At 44.0% G+C, this 14,468-nt stretch overlaps 1 protein-coding gene and 1 long non-coding RNA gene across 2 annotated transcripts in view; one reads left to right on the forward strand and one right to left on the reverse strand.

Moving 5' to 3' along the window:
- Positions 1–222, reverse strand: part of LOC148320832 (uncharacterized) — a 57,384-nt gene extending 57,162 nt beyond the window's left edge. Inside the window, exon 1 of the long non-coding RNA XR_015839389.1 lies at positions 89–222. This is a non-coding gene — a long non-coding RNA (uncharacterized LOC148320832). The remainder of the gene's footprint in view (positions 1–88) is intronic.
- The window catches only part of LOC148320831 (uncharacterized), a 229,492-nt gene that overhangs the window by 75,210 nt on the left and 139,814 nt on the right, over positions 1–14,468 (forward strand). The gene's annotated exons all lie outside the window — the stretch shown is intronic.

Here is a 14,468-nt window from a genome sequence, read left to right on the forward strand (position 1 = left end):
GGGAAAGAATTAGGATGAATTAGAATCATTAAATTAAAACAATGGTGAAAACAAGGCTCAAACTAAAGAAGTGATTGCCAATCCTCACCTTAAAATGAATTTATATATTTTATGAGGAACCTATCCTTGTCCTTGCCCAAGGATGAAAAATATGCTACCTCTTCTTTGGGTTTAACCTTAGTTCCTTGTGGCCTCATTGCTGACATATCTTGCTGAAGATGAAGACCTAAAGAAAGCCATAAGGCGGGAATTACAAGTTAAACTATCCGGTGTATAATTACTTGGTGCAGATCTGTTTAGCAGTTATATTTCAGTCTTTCAGTGTACCATGAGAGCCTATGTAGTAAATACAATACAAAACTAAATAAAATATATTGCATGTGTCACAGCACAGCTCTACTAAACGTCGGTAGAAATGAGGTGTAAATATACACTCATAGACTACAATGTTTTCATTAAAAGAGTTCAGATTTAAGTAAAAACAAATGCAGCATTTTACCAAATCATGAGTGCAGAAGTCCTCGAATTTTGTCCATATTGATTACACCTAGTCATTATTTAGAACATTTCAATTATTATTATTTAAAACAGCAAAGGCAATTGAACTTTAAATGAATAGACAAAATTACAGCTCAGCTTGGAAATTGCAGTGCGATGTTGTTTTCGGCTAGATTTATTTACCTGACATGTTTCGGCGAGTCTTTCGCCTTCTTCAGGGTGTCGCATGATGGTGTCTTGTTACTCGTCTTTATCAGCTGATGTTCCATGAGGGCGTGACTTACCTGTCAAAAATAATGTCAAGTCACGCCCCCCGGGGAGCCTTCATCCTGTCAACCACCTGGAGCAGCATCTTGGAGGAGTGAACGGACAGCATTATGACCATCGGCCAATCAAAAGCTGTGAAATATAGACTGTGTGAATTATTAAGTAGGGGGTGCAATACAAGGTCCTGCCTACAGGGGCGTTTTCTCACACAATAATACACAACATTCATGTTATTGTGGTTTAAAGGGACATTGGCTAAAATTTGGAATTTGAGCATTCTACACCCTTAGAAACATGATAGCATTGTCCGAATTACGAGGACATGGGTTGCGTCCTCGTAATTCAAATTGTCCTTGCAGTGTTGCGTGTATTCAGGTCAAATGTCCCTGCAATGCATGAAAACAAACATACACACACACACACACATCTGTTTTATGGATTCAATTAGTTTGGAGGATTACAACTCCCAGACGATTGCCCGACCTCATCTTCTTCCGGCTCAGAGCCACGCAGTCATATCGAAATTAATACTTTTGAAATTAATCCCAAATGCTGGTATATTCAATTAATAGCCCATGGCAAAAACGGAGGACATATTCCCGAAAATTATAGGTGGTTTTAGTTTTGTAAACATAAAAAGTAGTTTCAGATACAGTGACGGGCCATGCATTTCACACGCAGGCCTTCAGTGAAGTCCTACTTAGTCTGACTTGAATAAACACCCCTCAGAACACCATAATTTCACCATAATCACAACGGCTGGAGAAATAATATACAGAAACACACTTGCACACTACTGAGTGAGTGTTGGACGACCTAACTTCTCTTGAAAGGTCCGCCGTGAAAATGGCCTCGCAAGTATATCTGAAATTAAATTCCCTACATTGGTTTTAATTTTTTAAAGAGCGTTTTTGTTTTATATTTTCATTTTCAAAAATGTGCTTTCTATTCTAGTTATTTAGTTCGTTTTCGTTTACTAAAATAACCTTGTGCTGCACCTGCTATCGCAGCAACTGCTCACCATATTTTGGCCACGGAATATGCCAATTGGTCAGAGAGAAGACCGCGACAAAGAATGGCCCAATCGAAATAAACACTCGACATCATATGTACCTTGTTGAAGTGTACACGTGGTGTCAGAGAGCACAGGTTACAAGCGTACCAATATTGCAAAATTGGGACTATGCGTGTGACGTAACCGACTTCCGTCTCTGATGTCATCGAGAATGGCGGCACGTTTTTGTTTTTTAAATAACAATTCTTCAGTTTCAAGTGACATTCAAACTTAAGTAATGAAGAAGTCAAGTAAAAACTCAGGGACGGCCTTCCCACTGATAGGAGCTATGGCTCCATTTGAACCATTTGCGGCGCCTAATCGATCTGCAGCATATGCAAAAGGTCGCCAAGTACGGTAGCTGCACTTGGACAAAACAAGTGGGTGACTTTAAACATTAATCGAAATTACACACATACAACTGATAAATTATGTAATAATTTGATATGTACAATTGAAGAGACTCATTTTTTCGTCACCGACGCAAGAATTCCACCGAACATCGCCAGTTTCATGGTATGTTGGTCAAATCCTAAAAGAATTGTCGGCAATATGCTTTGGCTGTGCTCTCAAACACTTGTACGCCGTACATACGTCATGAGAGTGTAGTGTGGGTATCGGGTGTCATGATCCGTCTCTGTCTCGCCACGTGTTTTCCGGTCTCTGTTTTTGTTTTCTCAGCTGACCCGTGGGCGTGTCTCCCGGCATTTTCATCATGCCATGTTTTCACGGCCGGAGAGGCACCCCCACCGGTCACTCAGCTGTATCCTGTCATGTCTTGATTGCCGCCCTGTATTTAAGCTAGTCAGTGTCGGATTATTCCTTCCGATTGCTCACGCCACGTACCACGCCTTGTATTGATTTTTCGAACCTCTTGTTATGACCCTCGTTACGCCCATTGACTACGCATCGCGCCCTGCTCTCGTCGGATCCCTTCGCTCGTTTCTGATTGACTCCCCTTGCCCTTTTGCGGCAAGCGATTTCCGTTCTCGTTCTCCTTTCTTGCGTTGCAAGCTCTTTTTGTTGTCGATATTGTTTCCCCCCTGGAGTGGATTTGCCCTCCAGCGCTTTATGTTGTCCTTCGTCGGCTCCACGCCAATTTGCATTGTAAGTACCTGTGTTCTAATAAACATCCTGTTAAACGCTGCATCTCCTGTGTCCGCGGTTAAAGGGTTCCATCTACACTGCTTTCTCAGCCGCGGCTGGGGAAGCAGCTCCTTACAGAATAATCCGACCACCATGGACCCTGCGGACGCAGCGAGAGTGTATAGAGCCTTGGCCAGTCAAGGAGAGATGGTGGGGCAGCAGTCGGCGGAACTCGCGGAGCTCCGCAGCGTCGTTGGCCAGCTGTCCCACCGCCTCGAGATTCTCGACACCCACCTTGGCAGCCTCCTGCCGCGGACCGGCGAAACCCCCGATCCGACGGTTCTCGCGGCCGGAGCCTCCCCAACCGCCTTTTTCGGACGGGAGCCAAATTTACCACACCCCCCTCGCTACGGAGGGGAGCCCGGCACTTGCGCGCAATTTATTCACCAGTGCCGTCTGATCTTCGATCAGCAACCAATCACCTATGCTCACGACAGCGCCAAGGTGGCATTCATGATGAGCCTGTTGACCGGCCAAGCCAGCGCCTGGGCCGTGGCAGTGAGCAATGCCCGGTCCGATCTTCGTTCCTCCTTTCCCGCTTTCCTGGAGGAATTTGAGCGGGTTTTCCACCACCCAGTTCAGGGGAGGGCGGCGGGGGGGGAACTCCTCGACTGCACCCAGGGCAGCCGATCCGTTGCTGACTACTCGATCGCCTTCCGCATTTGCGCGGCGGAGAGCGGATTTAATGACGTTTCCTTACGGACTTTGTTCCGCCGCGGACTCAATACGGCCCTGAAGGACGAGCTCTCCGTTCGCGAGGACTCCTCCTCCCTGGAGGAGCTCATCTCCCTGGCAATCCGCTTGGACAATCGCCTGCGAGAGAGACGCCGGGAGAGGGGAGCTGAGCAGCCGCGCACCGAGGCGGCGCGTCATCCGGTCGCCGCCTTTCGCCCCGCCGACGAGCCGATGCAGCTGGGAGGGGGCCGGCTGGATTCGACGGAGCGCCAAAGACGTCTGCGTTCCGGATCGTGTTTCTACTGCGGCGCGTCTGGTCACCGCGTGTCCTCCTGCCCGGCACGCCCCCCACGCGGCTCTCCGCCGGCAACCCCCAAGGAACTCTGTAAGTCGTCCGCCGTGCCACCCGATCCTCCCTCCCCTCAGGGGGAGGTCGCCGACGATCTCCCTACCGATAGGGGGGATACGGAGCCCGAAGCACCTAAGACTTGAGTTGAGTGGAGAGGTAATCGCTCCGGGCGCCCGGTATAGCGTCCAGTCGTTAGTGGACTCCGGCGCCGACGACTGCTTTATTGACCCCGGGTTGGTCGCCAAGTTAGGTTGCACGGTAGAAACTCTCGCGAAGCCCAAGAGGGTCTGTGACCTCGACGGGCAGCTCCTGGCGGAGATCAGGCAGGTAACCCCCCCACTCACGTTAAGAGTCCTAGGCAACCACGTAGAGAGGCGGGCGTTTTTTGTTATGCCGTCCAGAGCGGCCCCCATCGTTCTCGGTCTACCCTGGTTACGTCGCCACCGACCCGTCATCGATTGGGACCGGTTGTCTATCGACAACTGGAGCCCCCATTGTCACGCAAATTGCTTACGCGCGGCGGAGGAGGGGCCGAGCCCCCGGTCCTCAACCCCCGAGGTGATCTGTCTCGATAACGTGCCCCGAGTCTACCACGACCTCCGGGGGGTTTTTAGTAAAGATAGGGCCCAGTCCCTGCCTCCCCACCGCCCGTACGACTGCGCCATAGATTTGGTGCCCGGCGCGCCCCTCCCATCGGCGCGCCTATATAAGCTCTCTCAGCCGGAGCAAGCGGCGATGAAGGCGTATATTTCCGAGTCCCTTGCGGCAGGGCTGATTAGGCCGTCGAAGTCCCCGGTAGACAACGCACGCACATAGTATTTTCATGACCAACACTCACATTTACAGCGCACACTTACTCATAGACAGAACAAATATGATAAAGCACATTTGGCACATGGGCTTGAGAGCTGCAGACACTACGAATTGGCCACTGGAGGGCTCACTAGGACGTCATTGCAAAAAGACACGATAATTTGGGATCAGATCGGAGATGTTTTAATAATAATAATAATAATAATATTCCCTTTATTAGTCCCACAATGGGGAAATTCAAGATTCGAACCCAGGCCTCCTGGGGAGACTGGGTCCTGAACGCGGCGCCTTAGACCACTCGGTTTCTGTGCAAATCTAAACAACTGCTTCCGGTTTTATAACCGGTTTTTGATCAATGGAGTTTTATATCGCAGTCAAAACTATGACAGACTGAAGAAGAGGTACAATAGTGCTATATGCTTGAAAGATGGCACATTTTGTTTCATCAAAGATCTGGTTGTTTTCAAACAAGCATGTTCACATCCGTTTTCTGCATTTTGTTCATGTGCCAAACTATGTTGCGTTTTAGTTGAGGCTCTTACTAAATCAGTTATCCCAGTATGTACAAACTAGCAGATCAATGTGAAAAGTACATTCATATATGGTGTAAAGGACTATGGGCCTATTAGCGAATTTGTTTTGCAATACAGTGAACCCTCGGTTATCGCGGTTAATGGGGACCGAGACCATCCGCGAAAACTGAAAATCCGCGAAGTAGCGGCGCACCTTCAAAAATGTTTAAAAAAAAAAAAAGTGCGAAGTAGCGGCGCACCTTCAAAAATGCTTAAAAAGAAAATAATATATATATATATATATATATACGGGTAGAGAGAGAGAGAGAGAGTGAAATTCATGTTATAATAAAAAAACTAAACAAATTATTATTAAAACTTGTTTTTTTATTCCCCAACCATTATTTTTGTATTTATTCAATTACTTCTTTTTGTATTTATTTAATTACTTCGACTTTTACCTGCTGGTACGCCGTCCGGTGTGCCCTGTGAAATGAAAGGTGGCATTCTTCATTTATTTATTTATTCATTCATAACTGACAGTCTCGCGCTCCGCTCATGCCCGGGCGGAAGTTGTTCCTCTTCGGCTTAACTGCCACGCACGCCGGCCGGTCTCCTCCGGAGCTCTCGCACGGCCCCGAGCGAAGCGAAATGTCGCCGCGCTCGTGCCCGGGCGGAAGGTGCTCCTATTCGGCTTAACTGTGACACACGCCCGCCCTCCTCCTCCGGAGCTTCCATTCGGTTAAACTTAGGGGCCGCTTGGCACCGCCCGTGCCCGGGGAAGGTGCTCCTCTACGGCTTAACTGCCACGCACGCCGGCCGGAGCTCTGGTACAGTCCGAACCGCGCGAAACGTCGCCCCAAATCGTGCCCGGGGGAACGTGCTCTTCTTCGTCCACTCTCTTCTTCGTCCACTCTCCTCTTCGGCACACGCCGGCCGTCTAACCGCTCCAGCGCCCCCTTGTGCCGCTCGGCGAAACTACAATGCCACCGAATATTTTTTAGACCCGCGAAGCACTGAAGCGAAAAGTGAAGCGCGAAGTAGCGAGGGTTCACTGTACCAGACTTTTTTTTTTTACTTCCTGTTGGGCGGAAGTTTTACTTTGAAGGAACACGGAAGTGGATAACTACTGAATGGATGCTGTTTGACAGTCCGTATCAAGACGATTCGGAAGAAAGAAAAAAAGGATTCTCCGACGACAAGATTGATAATTTAAAGATACTTAGCCCGGTTGAAAGTGTCAATAAGGTGAATATTTGTGTTTATCGGTCTACAGATTTATGTTTCTGATTTGAATATGCGTTTAATTAAGTGCACTTTGCATGTATAGAGAGAATTGAAACTCGTGGCGTCATGTTTGTTTATTTTTTAGCGCCAGGTGTAAGAGGTTTTGTGTGTACGAGACAAAAGGAATAAAAGGAGAAACTTCGGACCACCAGTAAAGCTTCATTATTTCAACCGACGCTACATATGATGTTAAAAGAATGGAAATAATTTCAGCTGTCTGGCCTGAAATGTCTTGTTGAAACACATGATGCTGTGTATATGACGCCACTGCCAAATCCTTATGAAAGGGACTAAAACCTGGATTAATCAAGTCAAGTCAAATGTTTCTGAATCTTTTTGTGTGTTTTTAATGTATATAAAGAATGCAGTTGAGCACATTTACGGCGCAATTGTAAACCTGAAAACTACAGCACTATAATGTTCAACATGTACAACTTAAAGCCAACTGCTTTTCAGTATAGTGAAAAACATGTTTGTTCTTCTAACGTTAATGCAAACATGAATCGGAAACGACCAATATGGACAGGGCTAAGTATTCCCACTTTGTGGTAGAGTACAATATATGCTTTCATATAGATGTAAGTCGCAGTATTAATGTCCTTATAACCTTGTATTTTTCCTGTGTACTTTACAGAAGGAACGAGTATACTTTAAGCTTCCATGTAAGTAAAATTTTATCTTGGACTTTTCTGTATACTTTTCAGTACAAGCCAAGTATTTTTAAGCATACTTCTGTGAAGTTTATAAAACCTAGTATTTCTAAGTACACTTAAAGTATACTGCCTATGTTTTAGTATAAAACAAGTATACTTGCAGTATACTTAGATAAACTTCTTTTTCGTAAGGGTTGATAAGGCTATTTTATGTGTTTAAAACTAGACCGCTCACCAGGGACAGATGGCTTAGCTGGCAACTTTTACAGACACTTCTGGAAATCACATAGGAACATACTTTTTCAAGTTTTTAAGGAAACAATCAATAATCTAATCCTATTAACGAGAACGAAACAAGGTATGATCCCTCTAATCCCGAAACTGGACAAAAATCCAAAGCTATGAAAGCATTGTACTTCTAAATAATAACTACAAGCGACAAACATACATATATAATGACAGACTTTAAGAAATTAAATACTAATTATCCGTGAAACACAATCAGGCTTTGTAAACAAAAGATCAATTCATATTGACATCAAATTCGTTAAAGACCTCTTAGATTATTATGATGCGATAGAAGACCCGGGTGGCACGGTGGGCGACTGGTTAGCACGATGGCCTCACAGTGAGAGACAGCATCGGTCGTGGGTTCAATCCCGGCTCCGGCCATCCTGTGTGGAGTTTGCATGCTCTTCCCGTGCCTGCGTTGGTTTCCTCCAGGTACTCCGGTTTCCTCCCACATTCCAAATACATGCATGGCAGGCTGATTGATTATGAATGTGAGCGTGAATGGTTGTTTGTTTCTGTGTGCCCTGCAATGGGCTGGCAACCAGTTCAGGGTGTCCCCCGCCTACTGCCCGATGATAGCTGGGATAGACTCCAGCAGCCCCGCGACCCTTGTGAGGACGAGCGGTACAGAGAATGGATGGATGGATGGATAGAAGACCAAGGATTCATCCTATTCATTGACTTTCAAAAGGCTTTTGATAAATTGGAAAATCAGTTACTTTTTGAATTGTTGCCTGCACATGGTTTTGAACCTTGATTCTGCGAGAACATTAAAACTTTTTATACTGAGCCTATAAGTACAGTCATACTCCCAACCGGCACTGTGTGATACCCACTGTGTGTGATCACAGTGGTGTATGTTTTTTTTTTTTTTTTTTTGTCAAGACATCTGAGACTGATTTTTATTTCCCCTCTGATATTCTGGCGTGTCAGACAATCATTCAACTTGGTCAGGAGATGGCAGTGTGAGCCGAGTGGTAAGCCTGCGACACCTGCGATGGTCGTCAATCGCGCATGCGCGCAGCCATTTCCTCATTGCCGATGAGAATTGGCGAACAACCGACTGCAGTGTCGCTGGCTCTACACCACCTCACACTTTAACCTGTTTTTCAGGTGGGTAAAGGTTTACAAATTAACATTATAATGTGATTATATAGACGTTTACTTTATATTTCATTGTTGCATCATAGCTCTTCATAAAATGAGTATATAACCGTTTTGTATCGTCGTCTTGTGTTGCCGGTGTAGGTACTAGATGTGGACGGGATCCTTCGGAGGCTGCGCGCTTGCTAATGACGTCACACGTATTTTCAAATATATTTCTTTGCCCAGTGGTTCACTCAGGCTACAAGATTGTAGGAATAGAATGTCTGTATATAGTGTAAAACATTTCTTAATAAAACATTCCCAAATTTTTCCTCCGACCCTTAACCGGTCTGATTCCCAAAGCAACGTAGCATTGACGTGACGTTTTCTACAGGCACGCAGAGGACACCAAACGAAAAAAAAAAAAAAAAGGATGATCCTCGCAAAAGTAGCAGTAAATGTTTTACTTTATTATTATTGTTTTAATTGTGATTATTTCGTAACTCAGAACATACAAATGTAACAAACAGGGGTGACAAACATGGAGTCAAAGGTCATCAGCAGATGCGAAGGCTACCGAAGGACCCCTCCACATCTAGCAAACCCAATTTTCTCTTTATTATTTTTCGTTATTTTTTTAATGGCTTTATTTAACATTTGCACAACTTACAAAAATAGCATTTTTACAATCAAATGAAACAGACCAATGTATGAACGAAATGCACATTAACAAGAACAACAAAAATACAACAACAATACAACCAACCTAATACAATAATTACGCTGTAATTTGACATTTTATCTGAAAAAACAAAGGACTCAACACTTTAACACATTCCCAATTTGGTCAGGGGTGACAGAAAACGTCTCAGCAAAGTGTGACAACGTGTGCAGACTTTTCTTGTTTTTCACGAGGGACAGTACATGTACATATGAATGCAGCTCAAACAAAAACACACAAAGAAGAGGAGAAGAATGAAAGAAATTTGCCTTATGAATGTGGAATTTCCCCAAAAGTAAATTAGTAACATTCATCACATAACGGAGTGATACATCTTCAGAGTCAAAACAGTTATGCTATCTTTAGACTCAATCGTTATACATTTGCCGGTGTTTGTCAAAATAAAGTCCCTTACATCACTCCAAAACTTAGATGTAACTGAGCAGCGACAAAATAAGTGAATGGTGGTTTCCGGATCAATTTGGCAAAAGGAACAAGTTGCACTAATATCAACAAAATTGGAAATAATTACCTTACTTGGATAGATATTGTGTAAGATTTTGAAATGAATTTCTTTGCACTTATTTGAGATACAGAATTTAAAGGGGTATAACCAAGCTCTGTTCCAATTGATATCACCAAGAACTGTCTCCAATGTCCAAATTCATTATGGTCCTTTATTCCTTACAATATTTTCAAGAAAGTAGGAGGTTTGAAATTTTGGCTTGGATGTAACTATTCAGTAACAAAATTGCCAATCAAACTCTACGAATTCTGTGAGCGTAAAAGTCTCTATAATGGGCATAACTTTAATTGCAGATCTTTTTGATCATAATGGCAATCTCTATAGTTCTGAAGACTTTATGAAAACAAAAATCTTTCCAATCCCACATAAAGAATTTTCTTCTGTTACAAAAGGATTGCCCATAGGCATAATTGTATTAATGAAATCCTGCGTGGTTGCCATTTCTTTTCGATTTAAGCAATCCTTGTACATAAGAAATAAAACATCCTTAATTATATCACATCCAGGTGACTTCATTCGTTTCATCGAATGAACAGCATCAGTAATTTCTTCACAAGAAAGCTCATTATCGCAATTTTCTTGAAATTGGGCCGATATTTTTGGAATAAACTGGCCAATTTTCTCCATAATTGTGTCACATTTTGCTTGGTCAAACACTGAGGTGTATATTTGCCATAAGATGAAGTAACACATTTTGAAATCTCAGCAGGGTCTGTACTGATTGTGTCATTAATATTGAGAGAGACAATGTTATTGCGTCGCCTATTTCTTTTTTCGAGACCAAAAAAGTAACTTGAATTCCTTTCGCCTTCTTCTAACCACTTAGTTCTGGACCTGATAAAAGCACCTTTGGCCAAATTAATATACATATGATCTAAACCGTCACTGAGATTTTGAAACTCTCTTTTCTCGTCTTCAGATAATATTTGTTTAGAATTCAACTGTCGCAGTTGGGTCAACAAACGATCATCTTTACTCGTGTTTGGCTTCTTGTTTTCCTTAGGCCTTTTCATCGCAGAATCTCTCACTTTAAATGTAAAGAATTCCCATTTCTGGATTGGGTACATTTCTTTCGCATTAAAGATATCCTCAGCAAGTAATTCTACACTTTCTTTAAATTGTTTGTCTTTCAAAATATTATTATTTAACTTCCAATACCCCCTAATATTTGTCTTTTCTTTCGAACCCTTCAATCTTAAATGTATGACTTTGTGGTCAGACAGCGGAGCATGGGCATGAGATACGTCAGATATATACTGTTACCCTTTTGTGGATAACAACCAAAGATCAATCCTTGACTAAACGGATCTACTCATGTTGGTCCATGTGTAGTCTCTGGCATCAGGGTTCATGAATCTCCAAGCATCCGAAAGCATATTTGTCACATAAAAATAAAGTGGGTTGAAATCCAGAGTTTGAAAGAGTTCTTGGAGGCCACCGATCCATTTCTTCATCTGGAGCGTCATTTTAGTCTCCACCAATGACAAATATAGATTCCTTGTATTTTTCCTTTAGATTATCCAATTTAAGAGAAAGTTTAGAAATAGCTCTTTTGCTTGTCCAGATCTATTGGGTCCATAAACATTGCAAATAATAAACGTCATATTGTCCACTTTCACAACCAAAATGATCCATCTCCCCTCCACATCGAGCCAATGTTCCAAAACGTCCCCATTAAACTTGTTCAATAAAACCGCAACTCCAGCAGAGTGATTTGAGTCGTGCGAAAAAAATAATTGGTCCCCCCCGTTGTGATTTCCAGAACTTTTCATCATCGCTGCATGAGTGTGTTTCTTGTCAAAAAATTAAGTTTACATTATAGCGTCTACAAAAAAGGAATACAGCTTTTCGCTTTGTTTTATCGCACAACCCCCTGACATTTGTTGAACATAAGCTTAAGGCACTAAACTCAAATTTTGTCATAAATCAGCGTTGAATAATGTCAACAACAACAAATAAATATAGATAGAGATTAAAAAAATAAAATGCGCTAACCAACAGTAGCTCGAGCTTCAACTACGAGTACCTTGTAAAAAAAAAAATTGTATTGTAAACCAGGATCTGTTAAACATCATCACCAGTGTAACTTGTTAACGAGAGAACCTTTGATAAGAAACCAGTTGGGTACACATCTTCATCAGTCGGTCGTCGTCACCTTCTTCCCCTCGATGTACGCGTCGGGACCACAAAAGCCAGCCCGCTTTCCCTGTCTCCTAGCAGCCTCCTCCAGTGGTCAAAGCTTGTTTCGTTGCAACTTGTGACTGAGCGTCAGATCCTCCTTGACAATAAGTTTCTTCTCTTTCAAGATCTTGTGATCTCGTGATGTTCTCCACAGTTTGTCTTTGAAAGATCTCATAGTAAATTGAATGACGACGGGCCGAGTTTCATCCTCGCGCCTGACTCCAACTCTGTGAACTATGTCAACAAGAAAGCCCAGTTTCTCCTTATCTTCTGGTGCAAGTGTTGCAAGGAGCCGGCATACTTCTTTTCGAATATTCTCTGTGACCGTCTCCTTCATCCCATACAGGCGTAGATTCCATCTCCGGCTGTAGCGCTCCGCATCCTCACTCTGTCTCCGCAGCCCCTGAGACTTGTTCTCCAGCGGTGTCCAACTTTATTTTGTTGCTCCTTATGTCTTCTTCATTCTTCTCTACCCTTATCTCGATTCCGTTCATGTGCTCCCATATCTCATTGATGACTTTTGTATTTTGAGACAAATTCAGCTCAAGAGCAGTGAAACGCGCCGTCAGTTCAACGACAGCTTTCAGAATGTCAGCATTTGAGAGGTTCACGGGCTCAGAGTCCATTTTATTCGCACTGCAGACCTCTTCGTGCTCCTTTGCTTTCGTACATTGTTTTTTCCCAGATGGACTGCTGAGTGGTGACTCGGAGAGCGGTGCGCACAAGCCATCAAATGTTTCAATTTCCTGGTTCAACAGAGACAGAGGCCGTGTCCAAATTAACAGGCTGTGACCTCCGAAGGCTGCTTTTTCGGCCGCATGACGTCACTTTCGGCGGGACACGACCGCGCGTGGTGTCCAAATTCACGGCTGTCACGTGCGACCTTCGAATCCAGCCTTGGAATTGGTCTTCGTTTCCATGGAGCCAAGGCCGCTTGGCGCAACATTTACGTTACGCCCCCATATACTTTGCTCCTCTGTTCGACGCAGGTGATAAGTATTTGCGGTGGATTTATAAACGGCTTGGATAATCAATGGATAATCAGCGACGAGCGCCAGACCGAAGGCATCGGCTTAGCAAAACATTTGTATTATTTCATTTTAAACGATGGAACGCGAACTTTTCTTCATTTTATTTCACTTTTTAGTTTATTTCCATTTTGTTCTTGAGGAGAGGAGGATCACGCTTTCCCATCGCAGAGTTGTCCTTTATCGAAGGAATTAAGTAAGTTCTTAATCCGTCTATCAGCATTTTCACACTATTACCAACATTGACAGGTCAATAGGGTTATAACGTGATTGTTACAGATGAACTAAAAACATCAGTAGTACATGTGTTAGCTTCATAATAGAACGAATATTGAATGGAAATGATAAAATTATATACATTCTGAAAGAGTTTTTATGAATTTAGATACTTGTGACGGCTTTATTGCCCCCGTGATTAGTTTATACATATGGCAAAACACCAGAATACCACTAGAGAGTTTAGGGCCAGAGTTATTAAAATTAAGTTGGTGATACTGTAGGAATGATGCAAGCAAACGAAACAAGTACAATAATTAATGCGTTCATGTTTTTTTTTTTTTTTTATTCAAAACATTAACAGCCAAGAAGTCCATACTGCAGGACAAACCTGGGTGTGCCAGTGTTGGATCGTTTTTTCAATGGAGAGGATCTCCAAACAGACTTTCGCCTGAGCAGGGACTCATTCAGAGTGTTGCTGAACCTCCTGGACCAAGACCGACGACATGGATGGGGTGTCGAGATAGAGGTCCTTGTCTTTCTCTTCTGGCTGGCGAGTGGGGCATCATATCGGGTGGTGGCACGAGCATTTGGGATGCCGCGGTCCACTGTCCACGACATCATCCACCGGGTCACTGGGGAAGTGGTGGCTCTTCGCCACAGAGTTATCCACTTCCCCAACACTGCAGGAGACCTTCAGGCAGTGACCCAGGGATTTGCAGGGCTGGCGAAGCACCATGCATTTGCAAGAGCTGCTGGAGCAATAGATGGTTGTCATGTCCGAATCAAGCCTCCAAGTGGCCCTGATGGTCATGACTACAAGAACCGCAAGCTTTTCAGCAGCATAATCATGCAAGCTGTGTGTGACCATCAGGGTCGCTTTCTGGACATATACGTGGGTTGGCCTGGATCAGTCCACGACTCCAGGGTCCTCCGGCACAGCCCTCTTTACCAAAGAGGGCTGTATCCTCCTCCAGGGCACTTCATCTTGGCAGATGGAGGGTATCCGTGCCTCCAGCGACCACTCCCCCTCATCACTCCTTACAAGCGGCCGGTGCAGGGCGTGGGGGCCCGGCGCTTCAAAGTTCATCATTCCAAGGCACGCTCAATAATTTTGGAATGATGAAGGTGAGATTCCGGGCCATCTTTTTCCACGCCCTGGAGG

The sequence above is a fragment of the Idiotropiscis lumnitzeri genome, chromosome 16 (assembly GCF_059441095.1).
Source record: "Idiotropiscis lumnitzeri isolate Australia: NSW breed Sydney's pygmy pipehorse chromosome 16, RoL_Ilum_1.0, whole genome shotgun sequence".
Lineage (NCBI taxonomy): Eukaryota > Metazoa > Chordata > Actinopteri > Syngnathiformes > Syngnathidae > Idiotropiscis > Idiotropiscis lumnitzeri.